The 10,298-nt window shown below is 38.9% G+C and overlaps 1 non-coding gene across 1 annotated transcript; it reads left to right on the plus strand.

Moving 5' to 3' along the window:
• The first annotated feature begins 8,396 nt into the window (after positions 1 to 8,396).
• On the plus strand, positions 8,397 to 8,469 carry Trnak-cuu. Its single transcript has one exon. It is a non-coding gene; the product is annotated as a tRNA-Lys (tRNA).
• Positions 8,470 to 10,298: the final 1,829 nt, after the last annotated feature.

Below are 10,298 nucleotides of genomic sequence, written 5' to 3' on the forward strand. Positions count from 1 at the left end.
TGTCATCCCAAAATTGAAGGTGAAGAGCTATGGCATATGCAGCGATGGAGGAGTTGTTGCTAAGAAGGGAGAATTTACAGTAATGAGAAGATGTGGAGAAAGAGTTATTATGGGTAGAAACGTAAATAGGAGGGACTTTGGGGGATTTCTCCGCCCCCCGCCGAAATTTGTTTTAGCGGACACTATCCGCGATACATCTGCCGAGAAGACCACTAGCCAAGGGAAATCTATCCTCCAACACTCTCTTTTATCGAACTTTTCATAATATTGAAATAAATACTTGCAATGCCCCACGATTTTAAAATTTATTATTAAGTAATTAGAGGAAAATTGTAAGTATTTATTACAATATGGAAAAATTCCACCCCATCATACTTGAATCATAGGATTTTACTTTTCATAATCTCTCCCAATAATCAATGTGGAGTTTAACTTAGGTCATTGTAAAAACGATATCTATAACTTATTAAATGATATATAAGTACATGCGAATTGACAAAAACATATTCGTGCTTGCAGCCAACATACCTCCCAATGTCCCCCAAAGCTAAATTCTGCATGCATGAGAATATACGGTACTTTGTTTGCCGGGCCATCCTCCAAAACTTAGAAATTCAGAGCTCTAGCATGTTAGTAGGCTGTTAAGAATGAAGATTTTCCAGCGATGAGGAGATGTTCAGATGGGCAGAGGGGATTTAAGAGTAAAAGTGGGCTGGAGTTGGCTGTGGAGGGGCAGCAAGACTGGATATTTGGGCAGCGGCGGTTCCTTTGAGTTTCGACGCTCTTTCCCCCTAGACAGGTGAGTGCATTTGAATTAGCTATTCCGTTGCGCGGCAGGAATATAAGAAGTACGCATAAAAAAGGACCCGTAATGTATGGAGGGAATGAGTGCTAAGAAGGATATGGCAGGCTCTGGGCACTTTTCTGAAAGCCAGATTGTCGTGGGTTGGGGAGAAGGTTCTTTTCAAGTTGGGCGTCCCATTAGTTTGGCCTCTCTTAGCATTGCCTCGCCGAAAGCTTTAAGGATTCATCCCAGCTGCGAGTCGCACGAGAGGTCTGTTTATAGCTCGGTGGGCACGAGTTGCAACCCTGTATATCATCCTCCAGGAATTGCGCCGAGGAAAGCATTGGGCTACCTATATTTTGACACTTTTTTCTTTTGAGTGCATTGCAGTATCCAGCATGAGCTTTAAGGACCTTTAAATGTAATTATTTGCAAAATCTATTAATACATATATCACTATATTCGTCATATGTTAATGTACTTCTTGTAAATACTAAAAACTGTATTGAAAAGTTTTTGCCAAAACTTTTGTTGTTTTTTCATCACTTTAAAAACGAAAATTCTGACTATAGACAATCAGCGATTTGAAAAAAGGACGCGCTACGCTAAAGCGGTTTAGATTTTTTTAAATAATGAACTTGTTAAAGTTATATATGATGCGTCAATTTTAATAACAACACGTCTAGCCTATAAAAATGCATTATATAATTATAAGCTCCTATTACCTTATAGATATTCACTAACTAAATTACAATTTTATGTAATTTTCATAATAAAATAAAGTGTGCAATTTGATAACATATAATTGTTATAAATGTTTACAATATCAATTCTCCTGAGCTGCTGGCTCGTCTGGAGTTTCTTGCATTGGCAAAAATTGTTATGAAGAGGAAAACGCGTTAGTTTATCAGGTGCAATTGATCTTTTCTCTTATTATGGTGAAACTAAACTAAATTACTTACTCGTTATAATTTAAAAGTACACAAAAATAAATAAAAATCTATGTAATTTGCTGGGAAATGCAATAAAACTCGCTCCGAATAAAAACTTAGAAAACGAGATACCCAAGTATACATTCTATGATGCTGAATCTGTCATCTCAGGATCGTTTTTCAATCCCCAACGTAACCAATAATATCGTTTCATATTTATGATGGCTTTCCTCATGCGTCCCACGAGACGGGATGCGCTTGAGAGACAAAATAAAGTTAAAGAACAAAATAGGAACGGCAGTAGAGCGTACGTGTAAAATTTGCCATGGATATAACGCAGCCTTCACGGTCATAATCCTTCCGAATTGATGACTCGGTGAGGTGAAGAGATATCGTCTATCATTAGCATATTTTAATCCCCCATGAACGGCTGCTGTTCCAGAGCATATGCCGATGCTAAAGGGGAGAACGTAAGCTCATTGTTGAGTTTTTAGATGCATAATGGGACGAGTTCGAGGATAAATGCAAATAATGTCCCTCTAAAACGGAAATTTTCACCCTAAAAATATTTTACCCGTAACAAGGGATAGTAATTTTTGACCATCCGAGACGGAACCACACTAAAAACGTTTTCGTTCGAATAAATATTACGCCACATTTATGATAACTTGATTCCAAAAATAGGTCCTTCAATAAAGCTGGTTTTCGAGGCATTTATCAGCTCTGCAATCTTTTTTTCCCGAACAGAATACTTGCTGCTTGACGTTTCTCGGTAAGTTGAAGAGCAAAACATCAGCAGTGAATATTCAATTTTTTTTTGTTGAAAGTGCGTAAGAGGAAAACGGTAATTTAAAATCTAAATATGAAAGCTTTTACGATATCCTAGTAAAATTATAATTTAATGACTTCTTATTCCCATCGCATATGGAAAGGTATTTGAGTAGCACTTAAAAAATAATAGCGTGTTGAAGATGGTAATTGATAAAGAGAAGGGATGGGGTGAAAATTTAGATTGCTCCAATTAACGAAGCGGTTTCCCTGAAGCATTAATATCTCTCCATTTTGCTACCACCTTGAAAGAGGAGATTTTTCATTTAAATAGTTATGTAATCTCTTCCATACGTATAGCTGTTAATTAGTATGCTCCCTTTGGATATCCTGCCAATATACATGTTTATGACGTAGAGCAAAGCATATGTTTATCACCATAGTAATATTTAACAGATTATTTTTACGAAGCAAAATAAAAGCATTTAAAATTGTTCCAACCTAGTGATACCACTTAAATACCAAAAAGAAAAAAAATATTTCATGAAAATTATTCTAATGCCCATATAAGATAACTAAACTTCTTTGGTACGCTGATATAAAAATATTCATCGGCCTAAGTTCGCCCAGTTATAATGACTGATATTTAATTCCTGTACCATCAAAAACAGCTCAATTTGGTCTTTTGAACTGGGGATTTTAACGTAACTATTAAACTTACATGAACATCCATGCCCAGGAAAGGGGCAACCTACCAAGGCAGGACTCAGACCTATGTGAGGGCGGCATAGACCAGGATTGTACCGTAAATGAAGTGATAATAATTAGCCTAGAAGAAAAAAAAACCTATTGATAGGGACAAAGCCTTCCGATGAATCAATACATGAAATACATATTTAACCACAACATCTGGAAAGAACACCGATCGAGAATCACCAATCAGGGCTCTGTGGCACGGCATTCGAGGGCATACATACTGCTGGGATACAAGAACTGAGGGCATAAGAACTTCACTCCTAAAAGAATCAAAAGAAAGGACTGATCAAAATTATCAAAATGATAAAAATTCTAACCTGTAATGAAAAAAATTATAAAATATTTAAAAAAGAACATAGGACAAAATATTATAAAATCTGTGAGAATGATGAAGATGAAACCGTGTACGTAACGAGGAAGTGCTAAGAAGAGTGGGAGAAAATACAAGCCACCTAAAAAACCCTAAGCGGAAGACAGGACAACGTATTTGGTCACATTTGAGGCACGATGGCCTGATGAAGACCATCGTTGAAGGACAAGTGGAGCCCCGAATGAGTTACAGAAGACAGGTTATAAAGGATGTGAAACAGAAGAAATACGTCCCTATGAAAAGTTTAGCTGATCGGAGAGAGAAATGGAGAGCTGCGTCAAACCTATCTTAGGATTGTTGACTAATGTTGATCATGAAAAATTGTTAAATTATTTAATTATTTTATTTACAAGGTGAAATCACCGATACTCTAAATCTAGTATTTAAATTTCTGCTATCTCAAACAAAACACTACAAAAAAAGAATACGCACAAAAATTATTGTAATGTAAGCTTGCTGGTTGTGGTGAACCTGGTTTACCAGTGTAGCTGAAATGCGCTAATTAACGTGAGTCCGACTCCGTATTCTAACCCGTTAAGACGTTGGCAGACGTAGCCGTTGAAACGTTGGGGATATGCAGCCCAAAAAAATACCCGGTGGGAAACCCGAAAACTATTCCTGTCAACTGAAATAGAATATTAAAGGTAATTGTTGAAAAAGCCCATTCTTGCACAGTTATTGTATCGCGCTGGGAAAAAAATTAATCTCCAGTTTTTTTACCAACGAACTACACGCGAGGAAGCTTTGAAACTTTGAAAACCAGAACCTGAGCCGCTTTCATTTTCGTACACAGCTCGCGAGCGAAACGTGAGGATAAAAAATGTTATAATGACTAGATTTCAAAATGGGAGGAAGAAAAGATAATTGTAAAATATAGCCCCTCATTATTCACTCCGAAATGACAGCGTTGTGTTTCCAGGCGCAGCAGCGAGCGGTAAACTCCGTAATTTATCGTCCTTAAGCAGCCGTGGCAAGTTCTATTCCAGCAAATAGGGGAACGAGGAAGGAGGGATGAGCGTGTGTATATACGTTAAGGGGAGGGCTGGGAAGTACGGAGGCTTAAATATTCTCCTTCTCCAGAGGAAATTAATGTCAGTGGTACTCGGCGCACTTCGCAGGCAACATATCTAGCGATAAAAACGTAGAAGGAATTGCTCCCTGACTGCATTCCCTCATCAATCAGTTAAGAGGCGATCAAACCGTTCACTTAAGAGGGAACACCTGTCCCCCTGGTGATATGTCGAGGAATTCTCTGGAAAGAACTGTGCGGATCGGAAACTGGTCCTTTTACCAGTAACGGACGGTAGCGATCTAATAAAAATAATCGTATTTATTATGAGGCAAAGAAGAAGAAAACCTCTCCATCTACGCACTACCCCGCTAGCTGCATAGAGAAAATTACGATTAGCATTTGTCAAAGTCCTTTATGGCTCGGGGGAAAAACGAATTCTCATATCTATCCGTTCGGCTAAACATCTCTCTTAATTTATCGCTTCTGTCGAACCTGTAACTATAGTGAAGCTCTAACATGATGTTCTCCTTGCCGCTCTTAAAGATTCTCAATTGCTCAAGCAATCTAAGTCTAGCTGGGAGCCTCCAAGTCTCTAACGGCTCCAAGTCTAATTTGCTTAACATCTGTGTAACTATTTCTGTACGTCCGAGGCTGTTTTTTCGCGCAATTTTCTTAGGCAGAAGTGAATTCATATCTTCAGTCAAAATATGGCCATATATTATTAGAGGTTCTAATATTAACTAAGAAAGTTAACTAACATACATCATGTTCTCAATTTAAGGTATTTTATGTCTATGTTATAGCTGTGTTTCTGAAAGGAGTTATTTATCATGTGTGTTAATTCTCAACGCAATAACTGGGTTTTTAAAACTGAATGCATGCACGAACTATAAGGAAATAAAAATATTCGATGAATCAACGAAGAAAATTTGCATCATATATTGATAGCACTCGTGAAATTCTTGTCAAGGAACAGGCATAAATATATATAAATTCGTTTTCCCGCCAGATCAAACGAAATGTGCTCATCTGGATTGGCACATTGATTACAGCTGGGATGACGTATGTACATCATGTAGGCACTTCTCTCCTGAACGGACGTCTCCTCTCCAGTACGAGGTTGATGGCAAAAAAGGGAAATTTTTCGACGCGTTCCGAATTGTGTACCCAGGCACGTCCGTTCCGCGACATTTCCCTTGGACGCCCTCTGGACATCGTAACGGACGTTGATGGGACGTCGTGGCGACATTTGGGAGGTGCAGAATGTGAATGGGCGTAACTTGGTAGGGGGCGTGTAGTGGCGGAGCAATGGCGGTAGAAATTGATTTTTCGAGGTATCGGTTACACTGCATCGGAAAAAGCTCGGTTGAAAAGCTCGATTTTTCAACAAAAATCGAAATTTCAATCAAAAGATCGAATAGACGGAAAAGTTGACGATTTTGGAAAAAAAATCTATTTGTACGAAAACATGTTTATTATTCATTCGAAGTATGGCATGGTACTTGGAGCTGGCGGCAACAGCTGAGATAATTTGCGTGATGAGGGAAGGATATGGAAGGACGGGTGGAGAGAAACCCAGCGTCGGCATTAGCGTGCTCTTTAAAAAAAATGCGCCATGGGACCAAAGCTTAACGTTCTACCCGACGGATGGAATGTTGCGTTTGAAATGTCCTCCACACAAAATTCACGCAGGGATCTCCCTCCCCATCACGAAAAGTGTATGAAAACCTAAAAAATAGGGGTCATTCAATTTTTTAGAGTTACCATACATACAAATATCTTTTATCTCAGAAAAACCAGCTTCAATAAAAAGAACCAAATTAAATATAAATAAAAATGAGATGAAAAATTATTAAACGAAAATAAAAATTAGTATTTTCGCAGTATTACAGTATCAGTATTACATTCACGCAGGGATCTTGGTTTTTGAAAATTCTCTACAAACGCCGGGATTTGATCCCGAGCCCATGCGGTGGAAAGGCAACACTTTGGCTAACACACCAACCTGATCCCCTTATTCGTTCGAAAAACACTCAAAATTCGCATTTGAATAGCAGAAATATATACTTGGTAAAAATACTTCGATTTTTGAAGGTAAAACTTTATGAATGCATACGCGTTAAAGTTTTGGGATTTCCGCTACGACCATTCGGTTTCAATAAAATTTTAGTAAAAGATTAACTGACTGAGATGCTTTTTTGATAAAAAGGGCATACCTTTCCAATTTTACTGGTCTTAGAGTAAATTCTTTCCCATGGGATGGATAACATTATCATAGGTTGGTAGTGACGCCGCTGAGATAAAAAGAAAATGGTCAAGATCGAAGTGAAAAATCGACTTTGGGTCGAAAATCAAAGATCATGGCTCGCCCTCAATTTCCTCTTGCCCCGTTCACATTACTATTGTCTGAGCAATCGTCCTATTGATAGTTGGCCGAACTAGCCGTGTGAATGCATGTCCTGACAATAGTTCACGCGGTTTCGAACGTTGCACTTTACGATGGTTAGGCGCTAGGAGAACGGTAAAGGAAGCGACAAGAGAATGACGAAAAGTGAAGCTCTCTAGACTCTTTTTTTTTCATGGATTTATCCTAGGAAGGAAGAAAAATTATTCGGTAAATACACGTTGAACACCGTAATAGCTTGACCGTGCATACCTCAACAACTTTACTAACCGTCAATTTTTCGTTCACTTTAGATGTCAGCACTAGAGGGAAGCGCAGGTTATAGCCATCGTCGTATGAATGCACGATAGTTCCAACGATTGCTGGAACAATCGTAATCTGAACGAGGCATCTATCCTTGACTATTCAAACCCGATTTTCGATTTTAATCGATACCAATCGATTTTTTCCATCACCAACTTTGTACTGCCTACGTGCTTCGCAGCCATGAAAGACAAAATTACCGGGTAATTAGTGAAAGAGTTGACCAAACGGACTACGTAAAGAAGACTAGATTCCAGTACTTCAATCTGTGGCCACCTTTTCATCAGTTTTCAAAAATACCCTCAAGGTGGGGGGTGAGAGCAACGCAATCAACTTCTTTCTAATATTTTGCAGAGCAGTGGTCTCAAGGTTAGTCAGGCAGATGTTGGGCCAGAGCACTGTCGGAAATCACTAATAATGTCACAATTTAGTGGCAAAATATATTTTATTGTAGACATACATGTATATAATATCTTTTATTATACAATTCATTTGCACATAGATGCAATGAAAGTGTTAACGTAAATTAAAACTACAATAAAGAAAAATTAAATCAAAGTACTATATTATTTCCTGTCAACAGTCCACACATCATTGAATTTGAAGGTTACCCTCTCAGTAAGCACTACTTCCCCTATTTTCTAAGTTGGACTAGGCTCACCAGCGAAGTAGACTTCTCAAAATAACAGCTGGTAGCTGCCTGTAGGAAAACGCCGGATTACTGGAGTTAAATGCCGGAATATAAATGGAGTACTGTATAGTATTTGAAATTGCGAGGAATAGCATTGAAAATAAATGACTTTGATAGATCGCATCATCAGAAATTCAAATTTTGGTTCCTAGCTTGTCTCCGTGGAATCCGGGTCGCTTTGCCCGTCAGAGACCCAAGTGGCGAATTTTGTAATATCTGTTATGTGCGCAGTGTTTGACTACACGTCTGGAGGCCTACTTGAAAGTCCTCTATCATATTGGGATCTAATGTGGAAGGGGATGTAGTAAACATTATTGGACTATACATTCTAAAAAATCTCTCTATCTATGCATTGAATTCCGCGCCGTCTCCCACAGCCCGGCTAGCTCAGTCGGTAGAGCATGAGACTCTTAATCTCAGGGTCGTGGGTTCGAGCCCCACGTTGGGCGATATTTTTCCCGGCCTCGGTATTGGCGGGGTAAACCCTCACCAGCTGGCCAGTAAGTATCACATATGTCGAATACAGTTTTATGTTTATTGTTGGGATCGTCGATGTAAGCCTTTTTTTAGGACATGTGGAAATATATTTAATTGAATAAATTAAACAGTCATACTGCCGTTCATAGTTCCGTTAAAAAATACTCATGGATGGCGTGCTGGTTTTTAGTTTTTCTGTGTTCCACATAGCGGAAGCTGAGCGCTTTACGGTATGGACATGAACACTACGGAAGGAGAACGAGAGAAGAATGGAGACGTTCGAAAAGTGGGTGTGAAAAAGAATGGAGAAGGTGGAGTGGACGGAAACGATGAAGTACGAAGTGTTGGACATGGTGGTTGAGGAGACGCAGCTTCTAGATGAGATCATGGAGGAACAGAAGGTATGGATGGAGTGAGTACATATGGGAGAGGGCGTGTTGAAAATAGTGTTAAGGCCGTTTTACACGGGGCACGGAATTGTGCAGGTTGGAGCTGCATTAATTTCTAAAATGGCGTGGAATTGCGCGAATGCATGAACGAAATTAGAACAGGGGCTATTTTGCCGTCTCGCATCCACGCATTCTCGCATGTGTTCTAGCAATTCACCGCTTTACACGGCGCAATTTTGATTGCGCCTTCGCACGTACGTCAGATTGCGCAATTCCGTGTACCGCGTAAAACGGCCTTTAGAGGTAGAATGTTGAGTAAACGGGTGAGGAAGGAAGGAAGGAAGGAAGTGAGAGGAAGGAAGAGAATGGGATTTTCAGATAGAATGAAATCGAATAGGTCTTCATTTGAATTGCAGAGTTCATGCTGGGAGGGGAGACTGACAGAATACTTTTTTAATACTTCACGCAAACATTAGTCGGTAGGATAATTAAATAATAATAAAGCAAAGGCGAATGCGTAGTTGCTTTGTAAAGACGTACTTGGTCATTGATCTTGAAGACCGTAATTCTTTTCAGCAAACGTTTCAACAAATTTCTAAACACATAGCCCCTACATGTTGGTCGGAATTTCTTCAATACTTATAAGGATTGCCACTACGTCTTCCTTTTGAGTGATATAGATGGTCGTACAAGTTCTCTTTCCTGTTCTCGTTCTTTGTGGCATGAAAACACTCTCCTGGAAGGTATTTACTGCCGAGCCAATTAAATCATCACGTTGATAGCTATCATTTTAGAGGTTTTATTGCCATAGTAAAAGTAATTTCCTCATCGATTCCTTTAATGGTTCGGACATCTTTGTGTATTTCTAAGGAAATTGGTAATTCTAATATTTTCAAGCGTGGGAAAGCACAGTTTATACAAAAACCGGTTAGCGGTTATAAAATCAGGCCCCTGTTGTAAAGATGCAAGATTTAGGAAAGTAGTGAGACAAGGTTGTGCTTTGTCACCCGAAATTTTCAATGTTTACATCGAGAAAGACATAAATGAAATAAAAAAGGCCTTGGGAGTGTTAATCCATAGAGAAAAAAATAGCATGCTAATATATGTCCATGGCATGGTCGTCATATCTGAGACAGAGATGGATTTGAAAAATATTCAGGTTAATATGTGTAGGGCAATGGGAAAATATAAACTGAAACAGAAGCACAAAGAAAACCAAGATATTAGTATACAGCAGAAATGAAAAGTCAAAACTAACATTAAAATAGGGAAATAAAAATTGGAAGAGGTGGATGGATTCTGTTATCTAGGAAGCATCATCACTAGCGAAGGGAGAAGCAAGAAAGAAATTATCAGCAGATTAGCCAAGGCGAAGAGAACATTCCACCAAAAGAGAGAACTGCTTACAGCGG

This window comes from Ischnura elegans, chromosome 11 (genome assembly GCF_921293095.1).
Source record: "Ischnura elegans chromosome 11, ioIscEleg1.1, whole genome shotgun sequence".
NCBI classification, from domain to species: Eukaryota; Metazoa; Arthropoda; class Insecta; order Odonata; family Coenagrionidae; genus Ischnura; species Ischnura elegans.